Raw genomic sequence first — 12,740 nt, forward strand, 5'->3', positions numbered from 1 at the left:
CTCGCTCAAAAGTAGAATTTCAATGCGGGTGGGGTGTACTTTTAAATGTAGATATAATTTATTTTTCAATTTGAAAAATTTCTAAATGTTTTCTCTTTATCTATTTTATCCAGACTTTGATAAATTCATTGCGATATATTCATGTATATTTTTAACGAGAATAGAATGATACGATAAAAAAAAACAGACGGTGTCAGACAAAGTGGCCACAGGAAAATAAAATAAAACTCGCCCAGTCATTTGAAATCTTCTAACATTAAACTGTGAACTCCCTGCGAAGCGACCTGTAAACATTTGGCAACTAGGTGCGAAAAAATACTTGACGGTTTTAAACCGTTTGATAAGGGGAAGGACAAGTGACCTCTAAAACATTTACTTAAACCAATAAAAAATCAAATGAAAGTTGAAAGCGATTCCCCTACAAAAATAAAAAACAAAATTAATTGTTTTTTTCGCCATTCCTTATCATATTTGCCAATGCCGAGTAAGGGAGCGGACAAAAACCTAACCGGACAAAATTCAACACTTTTGATTTAATTAGCAATAATGTTTCATATTATTTTTCTTGACAAAATATTTCTTTAAATTTAAACAATTTTTTCAATACATTGAAAATAAACTGCATTCTTCTAAAGGTTATCTAGCGAATTTTCGCAAAGTTTCACTTTTATTTTGTTTATATTACGCAGATAAAATAAATTTAGATGTTCTTTTAATGTTATCATGATCTATAGAGGTTAGTTTTACTAATAGTTTAAAATAGGCACCGCCAAAAATGGCCGCAAAATCAAGTTGTTGTTGTTTTTTAAAACTAAATTACATTTATTAAAATCCGTTATTTCTGAGTAACTTTTTTTTTCCAGAAAGATAAAACCCTGAATTTTATCATATAGAAAACAGAATAATGTAAAACTTTTTCTACTATTTTTAATTAAATTTTAAATGTTAAATTTTCCCAAAAAGTTAACAATTGACATTTTTTCTCTTGCACAAAAAACGTACTTAAATATTTAAAAAAAAAAGGTTTTTGAAATAATTAATTAATTTATTTATTGTCTAACTAAGATTTAGGATTATTTTCTAAGAGAATATGCAAAAATATTATAATATAAGTACCTGAATTTAAAATAATTCCACTTATTCATATAGGTAATCAGATATTTCGCGTCGATGTAGAGTCTAGATCGACTCTGTTTACGTTTGCGTTTCATAAGAAGAAAACTATGGAAGACCAAACAGGCCCAAAAAACTTATTTTTCAGTGACGAAAATTTCAATGTATTATTAAGCTGAGGCTGGCCAGTACCAGATGGGTGACCATTTGTATGAGTTTGGTTTTTAATGTGTATGTGTGTGGGGGCCAGGCTCCCCAAAATGGGGGGGGGGCAATTTAAAGCAGAATAAAAACAAATTATTTCAGCGCGTTTAGTCCACCGTAGTCGAAAGGCTTCGTGGAATTTGGATTTATTTTCAATTTTAAACATTTCAATTGACATAAACCTGAAGCAACACGCAAATCAAATGAAATAGAACATTGATTATGTTTTACTGATTACGAAGGCACGACATGGATTAATTCTCAGTTTTCGTAATTGGATTGAAAGACGTGATCACGTGAAGTGGTCCCCCCTTCATCAGACCGTAGTATTTCTCATTTATTTTTCTGTGGTATACCACACAAGAAAAAAAAAGTGCTAAATAGATCATAAATCCATACACTTGATTCAACAAATAAGGAATGAATGTGCCAACATTGAGAGCAGTGTAGTGTCAGGTCCGTGGCAATTTTGCCAAACTCATCCATATTTACATTGATCATATTGAATATTTCAATAAACAAAATAAAGACTTGTATTTTATGAATCCAGAATTGCATAAGCTAATAAGATAGATCAAGTATTTTAGGTTTTTGCTGCATATTTTTCCATTTTATTATTGTTCGTTATAAACGTGATTAAAATTTTACCCCTCCCTCTCTCTCTCGCTCTCTCTGTCTCTCTCTCTCTCTTATTAGCTTATTAAAAAAATTGAAAAATTACCACCTGTAAAGGATTTCAAAACAAAAGTTAATAGATATAATAAACAAAATGAAGTAAAAATTCTGGATTCATAAAATAAAACGTCTTTATTTTGTTTATAAATATTCTATTTTATTTTGTTTATAAATATTCTATTTTATTTTGTTTATAAATATTATATCTTATTTTGTTTATAAATATTATATTTTATTTTGTTTATAAATATTATATTTTATTTTGTTTATTAATATTATATTTTATTTTGTTTATAAATATTATATTTTATTTTGTTTATAAATATTATATTTTATTTTGTTTATAAATATTCTATTTTATTTTGTTTATAAATATTATATTTTATTTTGTTTATTAATATTATATTTTATTTTGTTTATAAATATTATATTTTATTTTGTTTATAAATATTCTATTTTATTTTGTTTATAAATATTATATTTTATTTTGTTTATTAATATTATATTTTATTTTGTTTATAAATATTATATCTTATTTTGTTTATAAATATTATATTTTATTTTGTTTATAAATATTATATTTTATTTTGTTTATAAATATTATATTTTATTTTGTTTATAAATATTATATCTTATTTTGTTTATAAATATTCTATTTTATTTTGTTTATAAATATTATATCTTATTTTGTTTATAAATATTATATCTTATTTTGTTTATAAATATTCTATTTTATTTTGTTTATGAATATTATATTTTATTTTGTTTATAATATTATATTTTATTTTGTTTATAAATATTCTATTTTATTTTGTTTATAAATATTCTATTTTATTTTGTTTATAAATATTATATCTTATTTTGTTTATAAATATTATATTTTATTTTGTTTATAAATATTATATTTTATTTTGATTATAATATTATATTTTATTTTGTTTATAAATATTATATCTTATTTTGTTTATAAATATTCTATTTTATTTTGTTTATAAATATTATATCTTATTTTGTTTATAAATATTATATCTTATTTTGTTTATAAATATTATATCTTATTTTGTTTATGAATATTATATTTTATTTTGTTTATAAATATTCTATTTTATTTTGTTTATAAATATTATATCTTATTTTGTTTATAAATATTATATTTTATTTTGTTTATAAATATTATATTTTATTTTGATTATAATATTATATTTTATTTTGTTTATAAATATTCTATTTTATTTTGTTTATAAATATTCTATTTTATTTTGTTTATAAATATTATATCTTATTTTGTTTATAAATATTCTATTTTATTTTGTTTATAAATATTATATCTTATTTTGTTTATAAATATTATATCTTATTTTGTTTATAAATATTATATTTTATTTTGTTTATAAATATTATATTTTATTTTGTTTATAAATATTATATCTTATTTTGTTTATAAATATTATATTTTATTTTGTTTATAAATATTATATTTTATTTTGTTTATAAATATTATATTTTATTTTGTTTATAAATATTATATCTTATTTTGTTTATAAATATTATATCTTATTTTGTTTATAAATATTATATCTTATTTTGTTTATAAATATTATATTTTATTTTGTTTATAAATATTATATTTTATTTTGTTTATAAATATTATATTTTATTTTGTTTATAAATATTATATTTTATTTTGTTTATAAATATTATATTTTATTTTGTTTGTAAATATTATATTTGTTTATCGAAATAACATGTTGAAAATATAAAAATGAATAAATACACCGATTCCAATGAATAGCGATACGTAAGGCGCATACCTATCTATACATACAACTGGCATGAACAAAAATGTTTTAAAATTCAAAAACGTCTGACAAATCACGAATGAAAAACTGATAGATTTTGCAAAAGATTTTTCGCAATTTTCAATATCTAGGCTGAAGGCTCTATACCTAACTTGAGATGGGGCTACTTTAGCCGTACAATGAGTTGGGATTTGTTTTACCATCCACAGGGGTTCGAAAAAATGATAAAAAATAAGTATATAACGAATAAATATTACCAAAGGCAAGAGAAGTTACTTTTCTAACTTACATTACATAGTCACGGTGGATGGTGTATGACATGCCCAATTGTTCTTTCTTTAATAGTTACGTTTACGTTTACTCACTGAACCGTTCTCGTTAAATCACTGAAGTTAAACTTCTGTCGCCGGGTTCGAATCTATCGACTGGTGTTAATTGTGACATCCTGCACTGAAGATTCCCGAAAGAATGAAACACTGTAGGTATTTAATAATTATTATAATAAATAATTATGTCAGCCCCTTTAAAAACTCGTTTCTTACTGTTGAGCACTTTCAGTTGAAATAAAAAGTCGGTCAATTTAGCTCTTATGCGCAGATCATCATATAATGATTAGATCACTCTGACTGACGTCAAAAACATATTTTAAAATAAAATGTTTAAATTTCAACGTTATTTTACGCGGTTAACGGTACCCGATTGGATACGGTTCTTCCTAATGAAGCCAGAGATGCTTTCTGTCGGCGGGTTCGAATCTATCGACTGGTGTTAATCGTGACACTCTGCATGAAGATTTCCGAAAGGATGAAACTAGTATATATATATATATATATATATATATATATATATATAATGATAATTATAGGCACCTACCTGATATACAAATTGCTATTAGTGTATTAAGCGACGGTCTTCGTGTAAACAAATCGAGCGGAAGCATTTGAACGATCTCAAAACATCGTTAATTCATTACCCACTCAGCGTAATGGTGAAAAGCCTTGTCATTTAGGCGGTCGGGTTTCGATCTTAGCTTGAGGCAGTTGCTTGTCTAGCCGCACTGATGAACTGTGAAGCAGCGAACTGTATGTGGATATATATATATATATATATATATATATATATATATATATATATATATATATATATATATATATTCTTAATATGCACTTAATTGCTAGTATGGATTTAAAAAAAAAATGACTTGGGTGCCATCAACTACAATCAAAACCAAAACATATTGCACTTCAGATTACTTGTGGCTGCTTGAGCTATCGACAGATGGATAAGAAAACGTTAACAATGAAGCTATTTCTACGGATAAATGTAAATTTTAGCATGTCTATAAGTAACATGTTTAGTCGATTTACCCCAGTAAAAATATCTGTTAAGAGGCCAAAATGGGGGGGGGGAACGAATTTTTTTTTCAATTTTGACAGATAGTTTTACTGGCTAAATACCAAATCAAATTTGTTCCACAGGTCTAAGTCTCCTAAATACGAGTTTCTAAACATTTTTCGTATGGGTACTTTTATTGATAGTACAGACATGAAACGTTAGTCCCATTCGAAGTAATCTCCTCCGAATGCAATGTACTTGGTGGGATGTTCCACCAACTTCTGGAAGGCACCATGAAAGTCCTTTTGTGTGAGCATGTCAATGACCCTCATCACAGCCTCATTCATCTCAGCAATTGCCATTAACGACAGCCTCTAAAGTTTTCCTTGAGCTTAAGGAATGCTCAAAAGTCACAGCGAGAGATGACAGGGATAGTGAGAAACTGTCTTGATGCCAATCTTTATCGTCTGAGACAAAAATGAAACGCCCTTGGGATAAACTTCGCGCAAATCTTACGCATCTTCAGTTCCTCACGAATAATTGTTTATACAGTTCCACACCGACATCAAACTGTGCACTTATTGCCTCTAGAGACACACGACGTTCCTTATCCATCAACTCTGGTGTTTTGACTTCTTTAATCCTCCTAAACCTCTCATCATCCCTCACAAAATTCTGCCCTTCTTGAATCTCTTATTCTACCTTAAAACTGATGTTCGATTCATGCAAGATGGTCCAAAAGCAGTCTAAAGTATTCCATACGTTTCTGTGGAATTTCTCCAAGTTTAAAACAGAATATTATTGCATATAATTCTTCTAAAGTGTCATTCTGTCCCGATTGCATTTTTGAAATTCACCAACTGTGACAAAGCAGGGTATATTCCGATTCCTGCTGTAGCTATTCATTTGTACGTGAAATCATAAAAAATTGGTCAGTCATCTTAAAAGATGTATAGCAATAACATACTGAATTTTCAAAATCCTACGACAATAATACATGCTTGTACAAGATACTCACTGTAGGCACCGCTTATTAAATTTAAAGTTTGTAGACCAAATATGGAGAGACGAGTTTGGTAGAGACCGTTCAGCACACGCAAAGACGAAGTAACTCGTTTAATATCAAGTACAGTAAAAAAAAACTTAACTTTATATATATATATATATATATATATATATATATATATATATATATATATATATATATATATATATATTTAATAAATGTTTGTTTTTGAAATATTGTTAATTTCAATGTATATCGTTTTCATTCAACGAGTAGAGATTGAATTCCCGTTAAATTCAGTAAAAGCTTAAAAGCAGATAAAGTACATTTCTTTTTTTGAAATTCAAAGACTTACATTTTTCCTCTTATATAACCCTTGTTTATTTCATCTTTGATCTCTTCATAACAGTCGTTTCGATATATATATATATATATATATATATATATATATATATATATATATATATATGGCATAGACACATGCAACATATATCAGATTAATCAAGAGTTCTCACTATTAACTAAGTATAACCATTGACCAAAACCATTTCTGCTTTTAGAATTTCCCATTAATACTAAGGTAGATCATATCTGGAAATCACACAAACATAGATTTACGTTTGCACTGATTATTTACACATTATTATTCTTACAGGATTTTTGTAACGTTTTCTTTCTTATATATATATATATATATATATATATATATATATATATATATATATATATATATCACACACACACATATATATATATATATATATATGTATATATATATACGTATATTTTCGATACATGAATAAACGTATGGTTTAGTGTGTATTTCGTTACACGTCGGCAAATCAATAAAATATCAGATCGATAACAAAATTCCACAAAAGAAATGTTGCAAACATGAGTAGACGAACAAGAAGAAATAATGTCGCTGCAAAATATTCAATTTTAGGATTAAATCGAAATATTTTTTAAAGGCATGTCGTCCTCACACTTCCTCTAACATATAACCCCTGCCTCTTCATCAAAGGCATGTTCTTTTCCCCTTCCTAAAACATGTCTTCCTCACACTTCCTTAAAAACTTGTCCTCCTCCCACTTCCTCAAATATCTCTCCGCTCCTCCCCAACGACAAGATAAGACTATATTCTTTACGTTGGAATTGCTGTCTTTATTGAAGACTGTGTCGATGGAGAGAAAGTATTAATGGGAAATTCTAAAAGCAGAAATGGTTTTGGTCAAATAAAAAAAGAAACGAATATTTTTTTTATGTATCAATCAGTTTGTAAATAAAAAAGATAGAATTGCTATTTCAAACTTAAGCATGGCCGAACGATGAAAATGATATTTCAAACTTGGGCATGACCAACCAAAGAAAATGATATTTCAAACTTAAGTATGACTAAACAATGTACATTATATTTAAAACTTAAGCATGACAGAACGACGAAAATGATATTTCTAACTTAATTATAACCGAACGATGAAAATGATATTTCACACTTTATTATGACCGAACTTAAACATTACCGCACGATAAAAAAATAGAATTGCACATTTAAGGATGTTCGAACAATGAAAATTATATTTCACTTGTAAGCATGGCCGAATGATGAAAATACTTTTTACAATTAAATATTATCGAACGATAGAATTGAATATTTTAAACTTGAGCATGTCCGCACGGTGAAATTTGTATTTCAAGCTTAGACATTACCGAACAGTGAAAATACTATCACAAACGGAATACTGACCAAACTATGAAAATGGTCTTTAAAACTTAAGCATGACGGAACGATTAAAACATTTTTTGAAACGTAAACATGACAAGACGATAAAAAAATATATTTTAAATTTAAAAATGACAGATGAATTAAATTAAGAATGGCCGAAGAATTAAATACCATTTCGAACTAAAAGATGATCGAACGATTAATATTTTATTTAAATTTCAGAATGACGTAACGATGGAAAAAGTATTTAAACTTCAGTAGGGGGGAGCAGGGACGAAGATGATGTTTAAAACGACAACTGGAAACGTCATCGATTTGATGGCAATTATTGGGAAGAGACGATTTGTAGGCATAGATGGAAGAATGACGTTGTTGATGCTTTACTGAAATGCTTACCCCCGACAGCGTAAACATGAAAATCGTGACAATCTGAGATTGATTGATTGGGAGAGAGAGAGAGAGAGAGAGAGAGAGAGAGAGAGAGAGAGAGAGAGAGAGAGAGAGAGAGAGAGAGAGAGAGAGAGAGATCAAGGGCGCTCGATTTTATTACTGAAAAACATTGTTTTTTATAATAAAGCTTGTCATTACAATGTACACACACGTTCATATATATATATATATATATATATATATATATATATATATATATATATATATATATATATATATATAGTACCTCCTGTGTGTTTGTTGACTAACTTTTACTATTTATATAATGTTTGCGATTTAGCGATCACCTTATTAAAGGTTCCTATTTGGGAAGCAGATTTTCGGGAAGAGTTGATTTTAGGGAGACATTTTAGTGAAAAATTTTTTAGGTCTTTACTTAAATGTGATAAAAAATATTAGATGATGAACACAAAGTAATGATTTCAAAAACATATCCACGTTCACAAAATGAATATTTCACGCATGATTAAAATGGAAAGATAGGAAAAACCTCCATTGATTTGTTTATATTTTTAGACGTTTTGTAGAACAAAGTTGATTCATTAGCTGTGATATCGTAAAAGTCCAAGTCGATGATTTAAGAGCCGTGACTTGTGACTTGATCTGAAAAAGTCATAATAAAAACTTCCTTATTCAATTATACAAATGATATACAATTATACAAATGATATTCAATTATACAAATGATATTCAATTATACAAATGATATACAATTATACAAATGATATATCAATTATACAAATGATATTCAATTATACAAATGATATTCAAGTATAAAAATGATATACAATTATACAAACGATATTCAATTATACAAATGATATTCAATTATACAAATGATATTCAATTATACAAATGATATACAATTATACAAATGCTATTCAATTATAAAAATGATATACAAATATACAAATGATATTCAATTATACAAATGATATTCAATTATACAAATGATATATCAATTATACAAATGATATTCAATTATACAAATGATATTCAATTATACAAGTGATATACAATTATACAAATGATATTCAAGTATACAAATGATATTCAATTATACAAGTGATATACAATTATACAAATGATATTCAATTATACAAATGATATTCAATTATACAAATGATATTCAATTACACAAATGATATTCAATTATACAGGTGATATACAATTATACAAATGATATTCAATTAAACAAGTGACATACAATTATACAAATGGAATACAATAATACAAATGATATTCAATTAAACAAGTGACATACAATTATACAAATGGTATACAGTTATACAAGTGGTATACAATTATACAAGTGATATACAATTATACAAATGATATTCAATTAAACAAGTGACATACAATTATACAAATGGTATACAATAATACAAATGATATTCGATTATACAAATGATATACAATTATACAAATGATATTTGATCGAGATTTTTTAAATGGAAGTCAGTGTTCATTTGTTTTCATCGTACAAAAATTAATTGAGAAAAGCTAAGAAAATTCAAATGAATGGGTCTATACAATTGTTTTTTTTTTGTATGCAGACGATAATAAGAAAAGTTAGTGGGTTGTGTGTTCGTTCGTGTCTGTGTGTGTATGTGTAATTTGTGATAGCAACTCTTAAGCCCGACAGAGGGGCGAGGAAACTGAGGCAAGCTCTATCGTCGATTTTGGCTCAAGTGTTTATTGAAAATATTCAACGTGGGTCAAAAACGGCAAATATAAATTCAGAGATGCATCTGATTGGTTTAGAATATTCTTATTCGTTTTTATTTATTCAGGCGAATGTATGCGCATGAACTATTTTTATTTCAAGCTCCGAAAAGTAAACTTAGCTAGTTACATTGTTCGGTCATGACCAACAAAATCTCTTTTTGTTATGCATTCTTTGATTTTTTTGAACCCTAGAAGATAGTCATATCCATTCGTGAAAATTCAGTCGAACGTGTTTAACAGATCAAATTCAAAGGACATTTGTTGTCTGAAATATTTTAATTTTTAAACGACAGATTGTTTCCATACTAAACCCCGTGAAACTGTTAAAATATTTGTTTTAAATCCTGACATTTGAAAATATTTATTAATTGATTTTTATAGTTAAAACTTCACAGAAATCAGACACATTTAGATTTCACACATGAAGACGACTTTCGTTTCCTTTTTATTACCTTCGCATAAAACTAAAGACTTTTATGATTGGATATCTTTCAGCGAAAATGCAAAGATGGCGTAACAAAAAGAAAAACAATTGCAACTTCTCTTCCGAGTTTCAGATTTTGTAATCATTCCCATAATCCTTTAGTTTATGTTAAAATTGATAAGTTCATTTTCTTCTGATGAGTTAAGGGCGGAAAGAAATAAAAAAATTGACACAAGAATTACATTAATGATTCCGGCCTAGGAAATAAGTGATGTCAAGAATTATATATATATTAAAAGTTAGAATCTTTTGCCTGAAATAAGACTAATAAAACTCTGTCTGAAAGTTTATCATTCAGACTGTTTAACTTAACATTCACAGGATAAGTGAATTTGAACAAATGACTGGTCAACAAAGAAGGCTGCTGCAAAGAAGGAGGGTTCTCTCTAACGTACTAGAAAACATGTTAATCTTCTATATAAATATAAAGCCACCATTCGTCCATACATGGAGTATTGTTGACATATCTTAGCTGGTGCACAAACACTAGTTAGACAATCTGAACATGAAATCAAATCCCGTGTTATCAACCCAACGTCGTCTTCTGTCGCCGCAATGTTGCATCTTTGCGCTTCTTTTACATGTTCATTAATAGAATGTGCTTCGGCAAACCCCTACAATGTGTGCCCCCTCAAATACTCTCAGCTGCAAAATCCCACCCTTTCACTGTAGAAATCCCCAGATGTCGGAAAGCCTAATAGTCTTTCCTCTAACGGTTAGTATTCTTTAGTATTCTCTCCCTGTTTCCCGCTTCCCTGACTATACGTACATGTAAACATTCAAAGAAAATGTGAAAATCTTGTTGATTGTAGGTATTCACAGTAGCAATGTGTATAGTATGGAATGTGAATAGAAAATAGTATAAATGGACAATAGAATAACTCATAGTAAATAAACTCACTATACAGACGTTTATACGCCAAATACTGAAGTTATTTCTATTAGCTAAATGACTATTAAAATCAAACACACACACACACACACACACACACACACACACACACACACACACATATATATATATTGATCATAGCGACTTTATCCCTCCCTATATATATATATATATATATATATATATATATATATATATATATATAAAATGAACTTATTTCCCCCCTCTGATTTTGACCTTAATAGGATTGAAAATCAAGACATTTCATGCAAATGTAATATGCACAAACTGCAGCACGATATCTGAGGTGTGTTATAGGCTCCACTTCCTCCATAATCATAGATTTTTATATTTTTTCTGGTGAGAGTTCACTGCCAAAATCAGTTAACATCAATGGAGGTGGTCAAATCTTTTCTCTCTAATAAATTCTCTCCTCCCCCCGCCACTACTTTACACCGTTTGGGGATCGTTCACAAGGGACAGTTACGAAAGAACACCGGTTTGGGTTTCTTTACTTCGTAGTTGCTTAAAAACCTAGAATGGACTTAACCGAATCTAAGGGTTATTTATGCCATTTGTTTGGGTTTTTTTTTTCGCTTTTAGCTGTTTTTTTTTGTTTTAGTTTTTCTCCCTGATTTTTCCTTTTTGTTTTTCCGATTTCTTTTTTAAAGAAGTTTTAAGTTTGTTCATTGTTTTTTTTTTTTTTTGGTTTCGCCGATTTTGTACAAAAGTTTACCATCGTTTTTATTCGTTTTTTTTTCTTATTTAAACAAGGTTACTACTTCGCTTATTCTTTACTTTACCCCCCCCTACACACACACACACACACACACACACACACCTCCAAACAACCGGGCCACGCCGAGTACCCCCGCTAGTTTGGAATGAAACGCAATTTAAAACCATTAAAGCGTTGAAGTCAAATTGCCAACATCTATATGTGTAAACCAGAAAAAGGAGCTAGATTTGTAATAATGGACAAATCTGATTACGTTGAAAAAATATTTTTTATTCTTAACGATTCTTCCAAATTCCGAAAACTTGGTCCTGTCGAGTTGACGGATAATACTTACAAAAAACGATGCCAAAATGCAAAAACGTCTACTTGCATTATTAAAAAAAATATTTTTGTCAAGGACATTTATGACAAGATTAGGCCCTCTGGGCCACAACGTCCCAGATTGTATGGCCTCCCTATAATTCATGAATAAGGTTTTCCACTCAGACCTATTTTATTTATAATAGGTACTGTTCAACATTCTTTGGCTCAATGGCTTTTCGAAATCTTGCAACCTGTGCGTGAATTATACACCACGCACTGTATTCCC

This window comes from Euprymna scolopes, chromosome 27 (genome assembly GCF_053919585.1).
Source record: "Euprymna scolopes isolate OS-2025 chromosome 27, ASM5391958v1, whole genome shotgun sequence".
In the NCBI taxonomy this organism is placed as follows: domain Eukaryota; kingdom Metazoa; phylum Mollusca; class Cephalopoda; order Sepiida; family Sepiolidae; genus Euprymna; species Euprymna scolopes.